Below are 17,653 nucleotides of genomic sequence, written 5' to 3'. Positions count from 1 at the left end.
AATTTTTGCACTCTGTGAAAAATTGGCACCCCAAGGTAGAGGACCAAAGACAATCTCAATGTGTAAATCATTTGGCTAAACTTGCATCAATGTGCTCAAAATATTTCCAGAAAAGGAGCCAATCTGTTCTATGTATTCACAGGAGGAAAACTGTTCAAAATACATTCTTACCGGTAGAGTCCTACAGGGCGTAGGTTTTTTTATGTTTTTTTTTTTTACTGAAGTTCATGGGAAAAGTTAAAAGTGCCATAGTCTGCAAATGCAAAGCTGCTGGATATTACATGATCATAATAATTCCATATGAGGACAACTGAAGATACACTTGTATTTTATGACTCAATATACGTGTTAACATTCCCATACCATACCTTTATGTACTCTTACATCTCGCCGACATGTGCAGATGGTTATTACTGTATATTTTACCACTCGGGACTGCATGCATGTCTAGGACATTTTCAATAGAATGTATCTCTAAGGTCTTCAGCTACTATATTATTAAACAGATTGCCTGTTTTAATGAATCCTATTATGCTCATCCCTTGATAATTCCCCTACAACACTATTGGAAAAATGAACTAATACATAGTTCTCATTGAAATAAAAGAGATTTCTGTGTATTGCATGAACATGCCAGGTCCTCCACAGCAAGAACACTCTTTATAGTCCTTTTCTGCCCTAGCAAATAGATAAGCATCCTTAACCCCTTAATGACATGGCCTATTTTAGGCATACGTATGCAACGATTTTTGGGGGATTTTCATCACCACTTTTTAAAAGCCATAACTTTCTTATTCTTCCGTCGACATGGGCGTACAAGGGCTTGTTTTTTATGTGTGGCGAACTGTAGTTTTTATTTGGTGACATTTTTGGGTACATAGACTATATTGTAAAACTTTTATACATTTTTTAATGATAGCAGGGAGAGAAAACACATCAATTCTGCCATTGTTTTTCTTCTTTACAGCGTTAATCATGCAGAATAAATGACATTTTTTTGCGGGTCGGTACGATTATAACAATACCAAATTTCTTATTTTTTTTAGGTTTTTCCACTTTTTTTGGAATTTTTTAAATCTAAATCACTGCATTCAAAGTCCTATAACTTTTTTATCTTTCCATGAACTGAGCTCTGTGAGGGCTTGTTTTTTGTATGATGAGCTGTAGTTTTTATGGGTAGAATTTTGGAGTACATATGGCTTTTTTGCTCACTTTTATTGCGTTTTTTGGGAGGTAAAATGAAAACAATAGGTATTTTAGGTTGTTTTTTTACACTTTTTGCTGTGTAGGATAAAAAGTGTGTTCAATTAATTGTATAAATGGTTATGGTTATGACAATACCAAATATGTGGGATTTCAATTTTTAACAGCCTCCTGATTGGCTGGAATCGGCACACGTGATGGGGCGGAGCTACGCGATCACGCGTAGAAGGGGGCAGAGCCAGAACGCCGCTGCTGCCAGACAGACCCGAAGGCAGAAGACCCTTCTGCGCAAGCGCGTCTAATCGGGCGATTAGACGCTGAAGTTAGACTGAGCCATGGAGACGGGGACGCCAGCGCAGGGAAGGTAAGTGAATAACTTCTGTATGGCTCATAATTAATGCACAATGTATATTACAAAGTGCATTAATATGGCCATACAGAAGTGCTTAACCCCACTTGCTTTCGCGAGACAACCCCTTTAAGGGTTAAAGGGTTTCAATATCACCAAATTTAGGTGTGTTCTAAAAACACATTTCTTTATAAAGGCCTATTACATTCACTAACCTACCTCTTTTCTTTCTGCCTCTCTTCTACATTATCCAGTAGTATCCCCCACAGTACATGCATTCAAAGGTACTTAAAGGGGTTGTCTGCAACTTTTACTATTGATGACCTGTAAGTGGGGGTCTTCTGTTTGGCATCCCTGCTGATCAGCTGATGCCCAGGCTGTTGTCATTGCAGGAAATGCTGGAAGCAGATAACTGTGACCCAGTGTGGTGCTACAGACACACCTTCCATTGATTTCAATGGGAGCTATGCCAAATCGGGCCACTGTAGTAAGGACAGTGCTATCTGCTTCCAGCCTCAGAATTATTCAACCCCTTGAGTAGAAATCCTCATAAGAGCACACATTTGTAAATCAGGTGTTGTTTTAAGCACAACTAATGCAACTAATCAAGGCGTTCATTAGTTGCATTAGATGTGCTTGAGATAAAACACATCAAATACTTGGACTGGCTAGAGCTTTGACGACTGTGACATTTGATTGGATGTTAGAAATATGGAAAGAAAGTGGCCCAAAAACCTAAGAAAGATCATTGTCTTGCATAAGCAGGACAAAAGATACAAAAAGATCCCAAAGGTGCTGAACATTCCTAGAGATACAGCTGGAAGCATAGTTTGCAAGTTCAAAGTTAACCCTTTCCAATCCACTTTCTGATGTCTGAAGACATTCTGATTGAAGGCTGTACAGCTCAGATGTCGGAAGATGTTCAGCAGGGTATCGTTACTGTATATTACTGGCCGCTCTGTTGTCGGGGGCCTCTCCAGCATGTCCCATACCGCAGTACTGGCTCTAGCCAGCAGATGGCGCCATTGGATAATGGCAGAAAGAGAAAGCCCCCTAGGAAACCGTTAATCCAAAATTGGATTGCAAAGGGTTAAAGGAACACTGGCTAAACTACATGGAACTGGGAGAAAGAGCAAGTAATCACCAGCTGCACCAGATTCCTGAGGAGGTAGGTGATCAAAAACCCTCAAGTGACTGAAAAAGACCAGCCACAAGGTTAGGTGGCAGCAAGCATTGAGTTTTCCATTTGCACAGTAAGGACTCAGTCACATGGGCTGTGAAAAACACACTGTTTTCAATATGTATCTACATTTTTGGTGCATATGTGTGTTTTTTACGTACATTTTGCATCCGTGATGTATCCATGGTCACTGTGTTTTTGAGTGAGGAAATAGGCCCAAATGATGCCACTTTTGTCACAACCCACAGAAAATGGAGTGTGTAAACAAAAAACATGCTAATGTGTAGGCACTGCATTTTTTTCTACAAACCCATAGCCTTTAATGGGCACTTTTGGTCCACGCATATGAACCAAAATAGGTCATGCTGTGCTTTTCTTTAAGAGCAATATTGGTCCACTTAAAAAAAACACATTTTAATACACCAATTTAATTCAATGGGTCCATATTCTGTCCGTATTCAGTCAGTATTCAGGATTGAATATGAACAGAAAATGTGCTTGTGTGAACGAGCCCTAAGACACATACTAAACACTGATGGTCTTCATGCCTGAACTGAAGAAGAGTCGCTTCCAGTATGTTCAAAACCATATAACTACGCCACAGAAGATTTGGGATTCTGTTCTATGGAGTAATGAAACAAAATCGGAACTTTTGGGGCCTATAGAACAGTGGTATGTCTGGAGGAGGAAGAATGAAGCATAGTCCATATTACAGGTAAGTGCTCCTCCCCAGATGACCATTCAGACCAGCAGAACATTTTCTATATTCAATGTCTATAGTGTGAACTACTATAAAAAAAATGTATCTACTAATTGGTATCTACTACTACTTGTATTACTACTTGTAATACTGGATGAGGCTATCAATCTTAGGAGGTGTGGCAATTAGTAAAAGGGTGGGGCTATCAGTATTAGAGGGTGTAGTTACTAGTAATCAATGGTGGGGCTATCAGTATTAGGGGGTATGTATACCATTAGCAGGAGGGGAGGGTGAGCCTATCAGTGCCAGATGGTTTGCCTACTAGTAATTAGGGTGAGGCTATTAATATTTGTTAGTGTGGCTACTAGTAAAATGGGGTGATGTTATTAGTATTAGGGGGTGCTACTAGTAATAGGTGTTGAGGCTATGAGTATTAAAGGGCATGGTTTCTAGTAATCAGGGGTGGAGTTATCAGTATTTGAGGGTGTGTCTACTAATAATAGAGGGTGAGGCTATGCGTATTGGAGAGTGTGGCTACTAGTAATTGGGGATGAGGGTATCTGTATTAGGGGTGCTGCTATGGTAGTAACCGGGGGTGAGGCTACTAGTAATAAAAGGCATGGCAACTAGTAATTTATGTTCACCACTATTAAGGAATGCGGTTATCAGTATTAGAGGGTATGGCTACTATTTTAGGGGATGTTGGTGAAGCTATCAATATTAGTGGTTGTGGCTACTAGTAGTAGGAGCTAATGCTATCAGTATTAATTGGTGTGTCTACTAGTAATAGGGGGTGAGGCTATCAGTATTAATAGGTGTGTCTACTAGTAATAGGGGTGAGGCTATCAGTATTAGTGGGTGTGTCTACTAGTAATATGGGTAATCCTATCAGGATTAATAGGTGTGTCTACTAGTACCAGGGGGTGAGGTTATCAATATTAAGGAGTGCTAGTAATACATGGTGAGGCTATCAGTATTAGGAGTATGATTGCTAGTGATCACAGATGAAGCAATCAGTATTAAGGGATATGACTACTATTGATAGGGGATGGAGCTATCAGTATTAGGGAATGTGACTACTAGTAATTGGTTGTGGCTATCAGTATTACGTGGGGTGACTACTAGTAATATGGGGTGTGTCTATCAGCAGAGGCATAACTTGAAGCTCCTGGGCCCCAATGCAAAACCTTTAACGGGGCCCCCAACTATAACGCTTTATTCATAGTACTGGGCTCCCTATATGGAGCAGAGGGGTATTATGGGCCCCCTAAGGCTCCTGGGCCAGGGTGCAACCGCATCCCCTGCATCCTCTATAGTTACGCCCCTATCTATCAGTATTAGGGGGGTGACTACTTGTAATAGGAGTGTGTGGCTATCATTATTAGGGGGGGGTGACTACTTGTAATAGGGGTGTGTGGCTGTAACTGTGAACATGATGAACACATAAACATATAAGATATTAAGTGATTTTTCCACTTCTAAATGAGTAATGTTCTATCCTCCAGATAGATCACGAATAACTGATTGGTGAGCATCCAACACCATTGATGTTAATGGGAACTGATCCTGCAGTACTATTCTGGACCACTGCACACTGTATGGAGCTGTGTGTTTCCATTACACAGCAGCTCTGTTCACTAGCATAGCAGTCCCAGTGAATAGCTAATCAGGGGTCTCAGGTGCCAGACCCCCATTGATAAGTTATTGATAATCTATCCTGAGAATAGGTTGAGAAGTACAGCCCCTTTAAGAATACATTTTTAGAGGAACTGGGTATTAAATATTTAGGAAACTTTAATTTTTATTAAACTACACAACTATGTGGAAGTCACATCAGTTTTCAATCTAAACGTAATGCCTAAATCAATAAATCTCAGATTATTTCTTACCAGAGCCTTGAAAATTCAGCCCACTGGCATTCTACAGTATTTGTGTTGCCTTTTCTCTGCACAACTGATAACGTTCTGCTTATGAGCTGTGTCTGGAGAGCAGCTTTTGGGATGATCCAGCTGAGGATATCATCACTCGATAGAATGTCCTCGGTTTTAAAGCTTTTGGACTAATCATTCGTATTTTCCCTCAAAATCCCTTTACACTATGCTCTGCCAGGTTACAAGTACTCAGCTGTCACTTTATAAATCATTGCTAAGCAAGGTCTCCAAAAGCCTTGCAGAGAATGTGAAATGAATACAGGATTTTCGAAAGACAATGCTGTTTGTTGTAGGCATGCGCTGTGTCGAAGGGGTTAATTTGTAAGCTTCCCTAGAGCTGGGCGATTGGCCTGATGCTTACATCTGGTCTGTCCTCATTGTGTCAAGATGAATATATAGGCCTCAGTGTCACCAGTAACCATCTGATAAATCAAGACAGGGTGAGGTCTGTTCAGCTTTAAGGCGGCTTTAGTAAAAGAACAGAGATATTTGGAGTATTCTGCAAAATACATTTGTGTATACATATCATTGTGGCAAAATGATCAAAAATGGGGAAAAAATGGCTGCTGGGAGTTTTGCCCAATGCGGCATCAGGCTGTTGCATGGTTTCTATAAAGCATTACAGTACGTCGAATTTGTTCTTTTTTTGCTAGTTCACACATGTGGTGGCGAGATTCCAAATACCTGGAATCTTTCACCAACCCCAAGATGAATGTCTTGCCAAAATGGAGTGACAGCTATGGGATACAACGTCATTATATAGAGGGAACAAGGCATGGCCATCGGGCATGTCTTCGAATAGAATAGTGAATAGTAAAAGGGGTTGTACCACAATTGACTTTTATCACATTAGGATAGGTAGTTAAAGACTAATCAATATCGGCCTCCCTGCTTAGACCCTCACTGATTCCAAATTTGAGGTCCCATGTCCCCCTCTTCTCACCACTGTTGGCTCACTGCATGCACTACAGTGACGTCAGACTAAATGGAGCAGCAGTCGGAAAAGTTTGGCGCCTCTCCATTCATTTTAAAGGTACTGCTAGAAAATGTTGAGTGCTTAATAGAGATGAGCGAACACCAAAATGTTCGGGTGCTCGTTATTCGGAACGAACTTCCCGCGATGCTCGAGGGTTCGTTTCGAACAACGAACCCCATTGAAGTCAATGGGCGACCAGAGCATTTTTGTATTTCGCCGATGCTCGCTAAGGTTTTCATGTGTGAAAATCTGGGCAATTCAAGAAAGTGATGGGAATGACACAGAAACGGATAGGGCAGGCGAGGGGCTACATGTTGGGCTGCATCTCAAGTTCACAGGTCCCACTATTAAGCCACAATACCGGCAAGAGTGGGCCCCCCCCCCCCCCCCCTCCCAACAACTTTTACTTCTGAAAAGCCCTCATTAGCATGGCATACCTTTGCTAAGCACCACACTAGCTACAACAAAGCACAATCACTGCCTGGATGACACTCCGCTGCCACTTCTCCTGGGTTACATGCTGACCAACCGCCCCCCCTCCCCCCCACAGCGCACACCAAAGTGTCCCTGCGCAGCCTTCAGCTGCCCTCATGCCACGCCACACTCATGTCTATTTAGAAGTGCGTCTGCCATGAGGAGGAACCGCAGGCACACACTGCAGAGGGTTGGCACGGCTAGGCAGCGACCCTCTTTAAAAGTGGCGGGGCGATAGCCCACAATGCTGTACAGAAGCAATGAGAAATAGAATCCTGTGCCACCTCCATCAGGAGCTGCACACGTGGGCATAGCAATGGGGAACCTATGTGCCACACACTATTCATTCTGTCAAGGTGTCTGCATGCCCCAGTCAGACCGGGCTTTTTAATTCATAGACACAGGCAGGTACAACTCCCTATTGTGAAGTCCCTGTCGACCCACAGCATGGGTGGGTGCCAGGAAGCCACCGGCGGTACATAGAAATATCCCATTGCATTGCCCAATACAGCTGAGGTAGTAATGTCGTGCGTAATGCAGGTGGGCTTCGGCCCACACTGCATGCCCCAGTCAGACTGGGGTTCTTTACAAGTGTACAGATGTATTAAAAACTCCGTGTGCACCTACAGCATGGGTGGCTCCCTGGAACCCACTGGCGGTACACAAAAATATCCCATTGCATTGCCCAACACAGCTGAGGTAGTAATGTTGTGTGTAATACAGGTGGGCTTCGGCCCACACTGCATGCCCCAGTCAGACTGGGGTTCTTTAGAAGTGGACACATGTAGGTTAAACTCCCTGTGGACCCACTGCCTGGGTGGGTGCCAGGAAGCCACCGGCGGTACATAGAAATATCCCATTGCTTTCCCCAACACAGCTGAGGTAGTAATGTCGTGCGTAATGCAGGTGGGCTTCGGCCCACACTGCATGCCCCAGTCAGACTGGGGTTCTTTACAAGTGTACAGATGTATTAAAAACTCCGTGTGCACCTACAGCATGGGTGGCTCCCTGGAACCCACCGGCGGTACACAAAAATATCCCATTGCATTGCCCAACACAGCTGAGGTGACGTCAGCTGGAATGCAGGTGGGCTAAAAATTAATTTGATTACACTGTAGGCGAGGGCCCACAAAAATTGCTGTATCAACAGTACTAATGTACATCCCAAAAATTGGCCATGGCCAGCCAAGAGGGCAGGTGAAACCCATTAATCGCTTTGGTTAATGTGGCTTAAGTGGTAACTAGGCCTGGAGGCAGCCCAGTGTAACGAAAAATTGGTTCAAGTTAAAGTTCCAACGCTTTTAAGCGCATTGAAACTTATAAAAATTGTTCAGAAAAATTATTTGAGTGAGCCTTGTGGCCCTAAGAAAAATTGCCCGTTCAGCGTGATTACGTGAGGTTTCAGGAGGAGGAGCAGGAGGAGGAGGAGGAATATTAGACACAGATTGATGAAGCAGAAATGTCCCCGTTTTGGATGGTGAGAGAGAACGTAGCTTCCATCCGCGGGTGCAGCCTACGTATTGCTTACGTATCGCTGCTGTCCGCTGGTGGAGAACAGAAGTCTGGGGAAATCCAGCCTTTGTTCATCTTGATGAGTGTTAGCCTGTCGGCACTGTCGGTTGACAAGCGGCTACGCTTATCTGTGATGATTCCCCCAGCCGCACTAAACACCCTCTCCGACAAGACGCTAGCCGCAGGACAAGCAAGCACCTCCAGGGCATACAGCGCTAGTTCAGGCCACGTGTCCAGCTTCGACACCCAGTAGTTGTAGGGGGCAGAGGCGTCACCAAGGATGGTCGTGCGATCCGCTACATACTCCCTCACCATCCTTTTACAGTGCTCCCGCCGACTCAGCCGTGACTGGGGAGCGGTGACACAGTCTTGGTGGGGAGCCATAAAGCTGGCCAGGCCCTTAAAGACTGTTGCACTGCCTGGGATGTACATGCTGCTCGATCTACGCACATCCCCTGCTACCTTGCCCTCGGTACTGCGCCTTCTGCCACTAGCGCTGTCGGCTGGGAATTTTACCATCAGCTTGTCCGCAAGGGTCCTGTGGTATAGCAACACTCTCGAACCCCTTTCCTCTTCGGGAATCAGAGTGGGCAGGTTCTCCTTATACCGTGGATCGAGCAGTGTGTACACCCAGTAATCCGTCGTGGCCAGAATGCGTGCAACGCGAGGGTCACGAGAAAGACATCCTAACATGAAGTCAGCCATGTGTGCCAGGGTACCTGTACGCAACACATGGCTGTCTTCACTAGGAAGATCACTTTCAGGATCCTCCTCCTCCTCCTCAGGCCATACACGCTGAAAGGATGACAGGCAATCAGCTGGTGTACCGTCAGCAGCGGCCCAAGCTGTCTCTTCCCCCCCTCCTCATCCTCCTCATGCTCCTCCTCCTCCTCCTGTACGCGCTGAGAAATAGACAGGAGGGTGCCCTGACTATCCAGCGGCATACTGTCTTCCCCCGCCCCCGTTTCCGAGCGCAAAGCAGCTGCCTTTATGGTTTGCAGGGAATTTCTCAAGATGCATAGCAGAGGAATGGTGACGCTAATGATTGTAGCATCGCCGCTCACCACCTGGGTAGACTCCTCAAAATTACCAAGGACATGGCAGATGTCTGCCAACCAGGCCCACTCTTCTGAAAGGAATTGAGGAGGCTGACTCCCACTGCGCCGCCCATGTTGGAGTTGGTATTCGACTATAGCTCTACGTTGTTCATAGAGCCTGGCCAACATGTGGAGCGTAGAGTTCCACCGTGTGGGCACGTCGCACAGCAGTCGGTGCACTGGCAGCTTAAAGTAATGTTGCAGGGTGCGCAGGGTGGCAGCGTCCGTGTGGGACTTGCGAAAATGTGCGCAGAGCCGGCGCGCCTTTACGAGCAGGTCTGACAAGCGTGGGTAGCTTTTCAGAAAGCGCTGAACCACCAAATTAAAGACGTGGGCCAGGCATGGCACGTGCGTGAGGCTGCCGAGCTGCAGAGCCGCCACCAGGTTACGGCCGTTGTCACACACGACCATGCCCGGTTGGAGGCTCAGCGGCGCAAGCCAGCGGTCGGTCTGCTGTGTCAGACCCTGCAGCAGTTCGTGGGCCGTGTGCCTCTTATCGCCTAAGCTGAGTAGTTTCAGCACGGCCTGCTGACGCTTGCCCACCGCTGTGCTGCCACACCGCGCGACACCGACTGCTGGCGACATGCTGCTGCTAACACATCTTGATTGCGAGACCGAGGAGGAGGAGGAGGAGGGTGCTTTAGTGGAGGAAGCATACACCTCCGCAGATACCACCACCGAGCTGGGGCCCGCAATTCTGGGGGTGGGTAGGACATGAGCGGTCCCAGGCTCTGACTCTGTCCCAGCCTCCACTAAATTCACCCAATGTGCCGTCAGGGAGATGTAGTGGCCCTGCCCGCCTGTGCTTGTCCACGTGTCCGTAGTTAAGTGGACCGTGGCAGTAACCGCGTTGGTGAGGGCGCGTACAATGTTGCGGGAGACGTGGTCGTGCAGGGCTGGGACGGCACATCGGGAAAAGTAGTGGCGACTGGGAACTGAGTAGCGCGGGGCCGCCGCCTCCATGATACTTTTGAAGGACTCCGTTTCCACAACCCTATACGGCAGCATCTCAAGGCTGATGAATTTTGCTATGCGGACGGTTAACGTTTGAGCGTGCGGGTGCGTGGCGGCGTACTTGCGCTTGCGCTCCAACAGTTGCGCAAGCGACGGCTGGACGGTGCGCTGAACTACACTGCTGGATGGGGCCGAGGACAGCGGAGGTGAGGGTGTGGGTGCAGGCCAGGAGACGGTAGTGCCTGTGTCCTGAGAGGGGGGTTGCATCTCAGTGGCAGGTTGGGGCACAGGGGGAGAGGCAGGGGTGCAAACCGGAGGCGCTGAACGGCCTTCGTCCCACCTTGCGGGGTGCTTGGCCATCATATGTCTGCGCATGGTGGTGGTGGTGAGGCTGTTGGTGTTGGCTCCCCGGCTGAGCTTTGCGCGACAAAGGTTGCACACCACTGTTCGTCGGTCGTCAGGCGTCTCTGTGAAAAACTGCCAGACCTTAGAGCACCTCGGCCTCTGCAGGGTGGCATGGCGCGAGGGGGCGCTTTGGGAAACACTTGGTGGATTATTCGGTCTGGCCCTGCCTCTACCCCTGGCCACCGCACTGCCTCTTGCAACCTGCCCTGCTGATGCCCTTGACTCCCCCTCTGAAGACCTGTCCTCCTGAGTAAGAGTTGCACACCAGGTGGGGTCAGTCACCTCATCGTCCTGCTGCTCTTCCTCCGAATCCTCTGTGCGCTGCTCCCTCGGACTTACTGCCCTTACTACTACCTCACTGCAAGACAACTGTGTCTGATCGTCATCGTCCTCCTCACCCACAGAAAGTTGTTGAGACAGTTGGCGGAAGTCCCCAGCCTCTTCCCCCGGACCCCGGGAACTTTCGAATGATTGGGCATCAGTGACGATAAACTCCTCTGGTGGGAGAGGAACCGCTGCTGCCCAATCTAAGCAGGGGCCCGAGAACAGTTCCTGGGAGTGTTCCCGCTCCTGAGCAGGTGTTATTGTAGTGGAGTGAGGAGGCTGGGAGGAAGGAGGAGCAGCAGACAGAGGATTCGGATTGGCAGCAGTGGACGGCGCAGAACTGCGGGTAGACGATAGGTTGCTCGAAGCACTTTCTGCCATCCAGGACAGGACCTGCTCACACTGCTCATTTTCTAATAACCGTCTCCCGCGTGGACCCATTAATTGGGCGATGAATGTGGGGACACCAGAAACGTGCCTCACTCTAATCGCGCAGCAGTCGGCTGCGACACACCTGGATCAGGAGCTTGGCCTGTGCCCACACCCTGACTTGGCCCTCCGCGTCCTCGGCCGCGTCCACGTCCTCTAGGCCTACCCCTACCCCTCAGCATGCTGTATTACCAGTGATTTGATTTCACAGGCAGCTAATAAATTGGCGCAAGACTGCAGGCCAAATATAATTTTTTCCCTTTTTTGAAAACGAAAGGCCCCACTGCCTCTAGTGAATGAATAATCTAAGTTTAATAACTGTGCTGTTTTCCTGCTAATGTGTCACAGAACGTGAGGGTAGCAGAGTTATTAACTGTGGCAGAGCAGGTATTTTTTTTCCCAATTAAGGAAAGCAAATGGCGAAGCCAGGAGTAAAACGTAGCTGGGTGCGTCTGATTTTTACAGGTTGCACACGCAGCCGACACGTGTCCACCGCCCTTAGGACGGACAGAGGCAGGACAAATAGAATTATTTTCCGTTTTTTTGCACCAAAAGGCAGCACTGCGTATATTCTATGAACATGAGAAGTTTAATAACTGTGCTGTTTTCCTGCTAATGTGTCACAGAACGTGAGGGTAGCAGAGTTATTAACTGTGGCAGAGCAGGTATTTTTTTTCCCAATTAAGGAAAGCAAATGGCGAAGCCAGGAGTAAAACGTAGCTGGGTGCGTCTGATTTTTACAGGTTGCACACGCAGCCGACACGTGTCCACCGCCCTTAGGACGGACAGAGGCAGGACAAATAGAATTATTTTCCGTTTTTTTGCACCAAAAGGCAGCACTGCGTATATTCTATGAACATGAGAAGTTTAATAACTGTGCTGTTTTCCTGCTAATGTGTCACAGAACGTGAGGGTAGCAGAGTTATTAACTGTGGCAGAGCAGGTATTTTTTTTCCCAATTAAGGAAAGCAAATGGCGAAGCCAGGAGTAAAACGTAGCTGGGTGCGTCTGATTTTTACAGGTTGCACACGCAGCCGACACGTGTCCACCGCCCTTAGGACGGACAGAGGCAGGACAAATAGAATTATTTTCACTTGTTTTACAAGCAAAAGGCAGCACTGCGTATATTCAATGAATAATAACTGTGTTGTGGCCCTGCCTATACAATTCTTTCCCTGCAGTATCAATGGAGGGTGGAATGCTCTGCAGAGGCGATTTTGAGAAGCAAAAAAAAATGCAGCACAGCTAACAGCAGCCTGGACAGTACTGCACACGGATAAATATGGCCCTAGAAAGGACCGTTGAGGTTCTTGAAGGCTACACTCACTCCTAACACTCTCCCTGCCTATGCAGCACTTCTGTCCCTAATGCCGGGTGCAACGCTCTGCAGAGCCGATTTTGAGAAAAAAAAAATTGCCACTGCTAACAGCAGCCAACACACAGCTATCAGTGGCCCTAATAAGGACCTTTGGGGGGTCTTGAAGCCTACACTAACTACCAATTCTTTCCCTACAGCAGCTCCGGTACAAACAGCACTGTCCCTCATCTAACTCACACGGCATCTGAGGCGAACCGCGGGAGGGGCCGACTTTTATGTTTGGGTGACACCTGATCTTCCCAGCCACTCACAGCAGGGGGGTGGTATAGGGCTTGAACGTCACAGGGGGAAGTTGTAATGCCTTCCCTGTCTTTCAATTGGCCAAAAAAAGCACGCTAACGTCTCAGGGAAGGAAGTGAAAGTAACCAGAACACCGCATGGTGTTCGTTACGAATAACGAACATCCCGAACACCCTAATATTCGCACGAATATCAAGCTCGGAAGAACACGTTCGCTCATCTCTAGTGCTTAACTATCTCCGTGGGCCCCACCGAAAATGAATGTGCTGCGTGACCGCCCCTCCATTCAATCTCCTCCTGCGGGGTAATGCAGTGAGCCAGCATTAAGGAGAAGGGGGATTAAGGACCTCTGTTCTGGGGATTGGTGGGGGTCTCAGTGGTCTCAGAAAAGTCAATTGTGGTAAACCCCTTTAAAGAAGTTGAATAAGTTCCAAAAAACATGGTGCTTTTTCAAAAACAGTACCTAATGTGTCCATGGATTTTCTCTGGCATTGCAACTCAACTCCATTGAAGTGAATTGGACAGGGCTTCCACACCACACACAACCTGTAGACAGGTATGGTGCTGTTTTTGAAAGAAAGTAGCCATGTTTTTCCTTATCCCGTACAACCTTTTTTAAAGATACCGCCAAGAAAAAATGTTATACTACGTCCCTTCATCTTTATCAGGCTCAGTGCCCATTCATTCAGCTGATTGTACCAGGAGGCAGACCCCCACGATCAGATATCCTGTTCTAAGAATTGGCCATCAATATTATAGTCCTGGAAAACCCCTTTAAGAGTCCAAGTCTGTGTTTCCACAAGATGATATAATGGTAGAAAACTGTTATTGGCCACTGGCCAGTAAAAACAGATGAACAACATTAGGTGAGACACACAGTATATTGTAAATGTGTAACACCATAACTTGATATGTACGGCACATATTAATAGTCTCCACAGACGTTGAATTCTGCCTTCGCAGGTTTAGAATATTTTGACTGAAAGAAAAATTTGCAAACATTTGACTGTGATCTCAGAAGGCAAACTATATTCCGAAGCCAGAAAGGGATTCATTAGTAAAGGGAAACCCTATTAAACAAGAATACTGGCCTTTTCAATAATAAGACGGAACGTTACAGAGCAATAACAGATAAACCGTCAGTCCTTAAATCATCATCTTTCATCTTAAAATTCATGTACAGATTCATATTTTTTCTTAGTGCTCTTTATGGTGTTGGAAACAAGTGTTGTGTTATTGCTGGCTAAGGAGCGCACATGTGGTTTAACTTTGCCTGACCTTATTCTATTAACATGTTAGTACATTGTTTTGTTGCTGAAATAAAGGCAATTGCAACTCTAGAGGATCAGGTCAAATATCTCCATTATAATTTTGTCTGGACTTTTTGGAAACAATATTTCTTGCTCTGGGGGAAAAAGCCCGTTTATGTATTACATCTGAAAGGCCGTCATGTAATACTCTATTTTTCCTATAGTGGCCGCTGCAGCTAGAGGTTATCAACAATCACAGATGATCGTAAGGGATTTCTAAAGCTGATTGCTGGACTAGCTTCAGTATAAAAAGAGGTTGCATGACCATGGCTGGACTTAGTTACATGTAACTGGTGTGGTTGCACAGGGTGTGAGCCACTAGCTTTCAAAGGAGACACCAGGCAGATGTAGGCTGAGGGCAATTGCCCCACTTAGGTCCGCCCAACCAAATAATCTTCTTCCTCTGTGTGGCAATGTGTTGTGGAGCTGCATGGATCATTCTCCTTCTGGTTCCACTCGCAACACAATTCCTTAGATCTGGCGCTGTATTAATGTTATCAGTTTGGTTCTGTGGCTTTATTTATGCGATGAGCATGGTTTTGGTATTGTATATATGTATTAAGGTTGGTTTGTACTACATTTATGTAATGAGCTTGGCTCTGGTGCTGTATCTATGTACTGAGCCTGGTTCTTATGCTGTTTGTGCTATAAATTTGGTTCTGATGCTGTATTTATGTTATGTGCTAGGTTCTGGCTCTGTGGTTATGTATTGAGCTTGCTTCTGGTGCTGTATTTATGTTAGGAGCTTGGTTCTAGTGCTATATTTTTGTAGTGAGGTTGGTTCTGGGGCTGTTTTTATATTATGAGCTTTGCTCTGCTGCTGTGGTTATTTAATGAGCTTGGTTCTGGTATAGTATTTATTTATTCATTCACAGGCAGTCTGCTTATCAATGCAATATATATTGATATTTCTTATGACGAAATATTCTGCACAGGATGCCAAATGGACAACACTGGTCATGACAAGACTAGCACCTTAAATAAGATGAACCATTGAAAAACTCATCAAGTGCCAAAAGAGCAGGCATCTAAAATCTATGGAGAGCCTTAGGGCTCCTTCACAAAAGCATATTTTTCAGGGTACAGAGATAAAGTATAATGGAAAGATTTGCATTTCTTCCGTATTTTGGACCCACTCCTGGTTTTGGCTCACAAAATACTGCTGAAAAATATGCCCCTGTGAAGGAGCCCTTATGCTGGGTTCCCATGAGTTGGTTTCACCGCGGAAATCTTGCCGTTTTGCCGCAGCGAAAAACCGCGACACTTCCACGGGATAAGCACAGCTTCAAAACCTGTGGCACTTAGCCGCGGGTTTTGGAGCGGCTTCGCTACATGCTTTTCTGTTGCGGACGGCTTTTCCATAGAAAGGATCGAGGCCGCAATGGAGAAAAAAAAAATTTGACATGCTGTGTCCCGGAAATCCGCGCCGCAGTGCTGGCAAATGCCGGCTTTGTCGCGTTTGATTGTTCGCCCCGTGTGGGACGAGATTTTTGACAAATCTCATCCACATGGCTGGCCAATCCCGGGATTGGCGGCCGCAGGCAGATTTGCCGCAGGGAATACCGTGGCAAATCCGCCCTGTGTGAACCCAGCCTTAGTGTGTACAGATTCTATGCTCTCAGGCCTGGCTTTAGGTTAGATGTCACCTTGCGTAGTACCTCTCTAAGGGCTCAATCACATCAGCGTTTTTGGCTTCCATTTTTCTGTTCCATCACATGAGCAGCAAAATGGACAAAAACAGTTCCGTATTACTTAACATTGGTTTTAATGGGGTTTTCTAAGCTTTAGTTATGCCCAGTTGGGTTTCATTTAATCTGCTTTTAATTTTTTTAACTGAAAACAGCATACTGCAGCGTTTTTTTATACACTAAAAGAGGTTCCATTTGGTTCTGTGTTTATTCCATTTTGCTACCCATTTCATTTTTAAAACGCTGATGTGAACGAACCCTAAATTATAATTCCTCCATTATGGCATATCATATAGTGTCCAAATAATATGGTTGTAAAATGCCTCATTACCAACAGTGCCCATATAACAGTCCCAATCACGCTAGGGAACATACATGCATCCTCTCTAGGTGCCCAAATCATCACAGCCAGTGCCTGCTCCCTTCAATAGAAACATATGACATACCCAGTGTGACCCCACAGGTAACACACCTCTAAGACCGGTCTTCTATGCCCTAACACAGGGGTTCCTAACTCCAGTCCTCAGGGACCACCAACAGGTCATGTTTTCAGGATTTCCCATGCTAAGAACCCCTGTTACAATGTCTGAGACGCTGACAATAATTACATTACCTGTGCAACACTGAGGAAATCCTGAAAACATGACCTGTTGGCGGTCCCTGAGGACTGGAGTTGGGGAACATTGCCCTAACAGATGCTCATTCATACACACATACAGAGGCGTAACTTGAAGCTTCTGGGCCCCAATGCAAAACCTGTAACAGGGCCCCCAACTATAATGCTTTATTCATAGTACTGGGCTCCCTATATGGAGAAGAGAGGCCTTATGGGCCCCCTAAGGCTCCTGGGTCCAAGTGCAACCGCATCCCTTGCATCCCCTATTGTTATGCCCCTGCCCACATACTTGGTATCCCCACAACTGAAACAACACATACTTGTTGTACTTAGAGCATGCAAACATGGCTTTTGGGGAATTCTATGCCTATATTCCACTGAGCCTATCCTCCCATATTATCACCCCCAGCCCAGCAAGCTAATCACGTATGTTTATCCGACAACATCTTTATTGATGTGCATTTCACAAACCAGCATGCAGAGTTCATTTGTCACGTTAATTTTAGATACACTACAAATAGCAGATAGAATTGAAGGGCAGCTGTGCTGAGAGAAGCGTGACTCTCATCAAAAGTTTAACTCTTCCCTTGCATTTGCATTCTTTATAATCCGGGGTGACAAACGTCTCAGTTGAAGGTATGCCGGGATTACTCAAGAGTATACGTACACTTATAGGTGCACTTGCCTTGCAAATACAAGACAAGTGCATTATATATATATATATATATATATATATATATATATATATATATATATATATATATATTTATCAGTGGCTACCTGGAAGCAAGCACTAATCCTATTCCTAAAAGCGGAGTTATAAAAAAGAAGATTCGCTCTGCTTCTGCGTCCCAAATTTGTGCTCGCTCAGCAGATGCAAATTTTTT

The 17,653-nt window shown here is 46.0% G+C and overlaps 1 protein-coding gene across 1 annotated transcript in view; it reads right to left on the bottom strand.

Moving 5' to 3' along the window:
• The window catches only part of CACNA2D3 (calcium voltage-gated channel auxiliary subunit alpha2delta 3), a 1,017,883-nt gene that overhangs the window by 176,412 nt on the left and 823,818 nt on the right, over positions 1–17,653 (bottom strand). The window lies entirely within an intron of this gene.

Source organism: Eleutherodactylus coqui, chromosome 3 (genome assembly GCF_035609145.1).
Source record: "Eleutherodactylus coqui strain aEleCoq1 chromosome 3, aEleCoq1.hap1, whole genome shotgun sequence".
Lineage (NCBI taxonomy): Eukaryota > Metazoa > Chordata > Amphibia > Anura > Eleutherodactylidae > Eleutherodactylus > Eleutherodactylus coqui.
The sequence above is the reverse complement of the archived record's forward strand: the minus strand, read 5'-3'. Positions and strand labels throughout refer to the sequence as shown.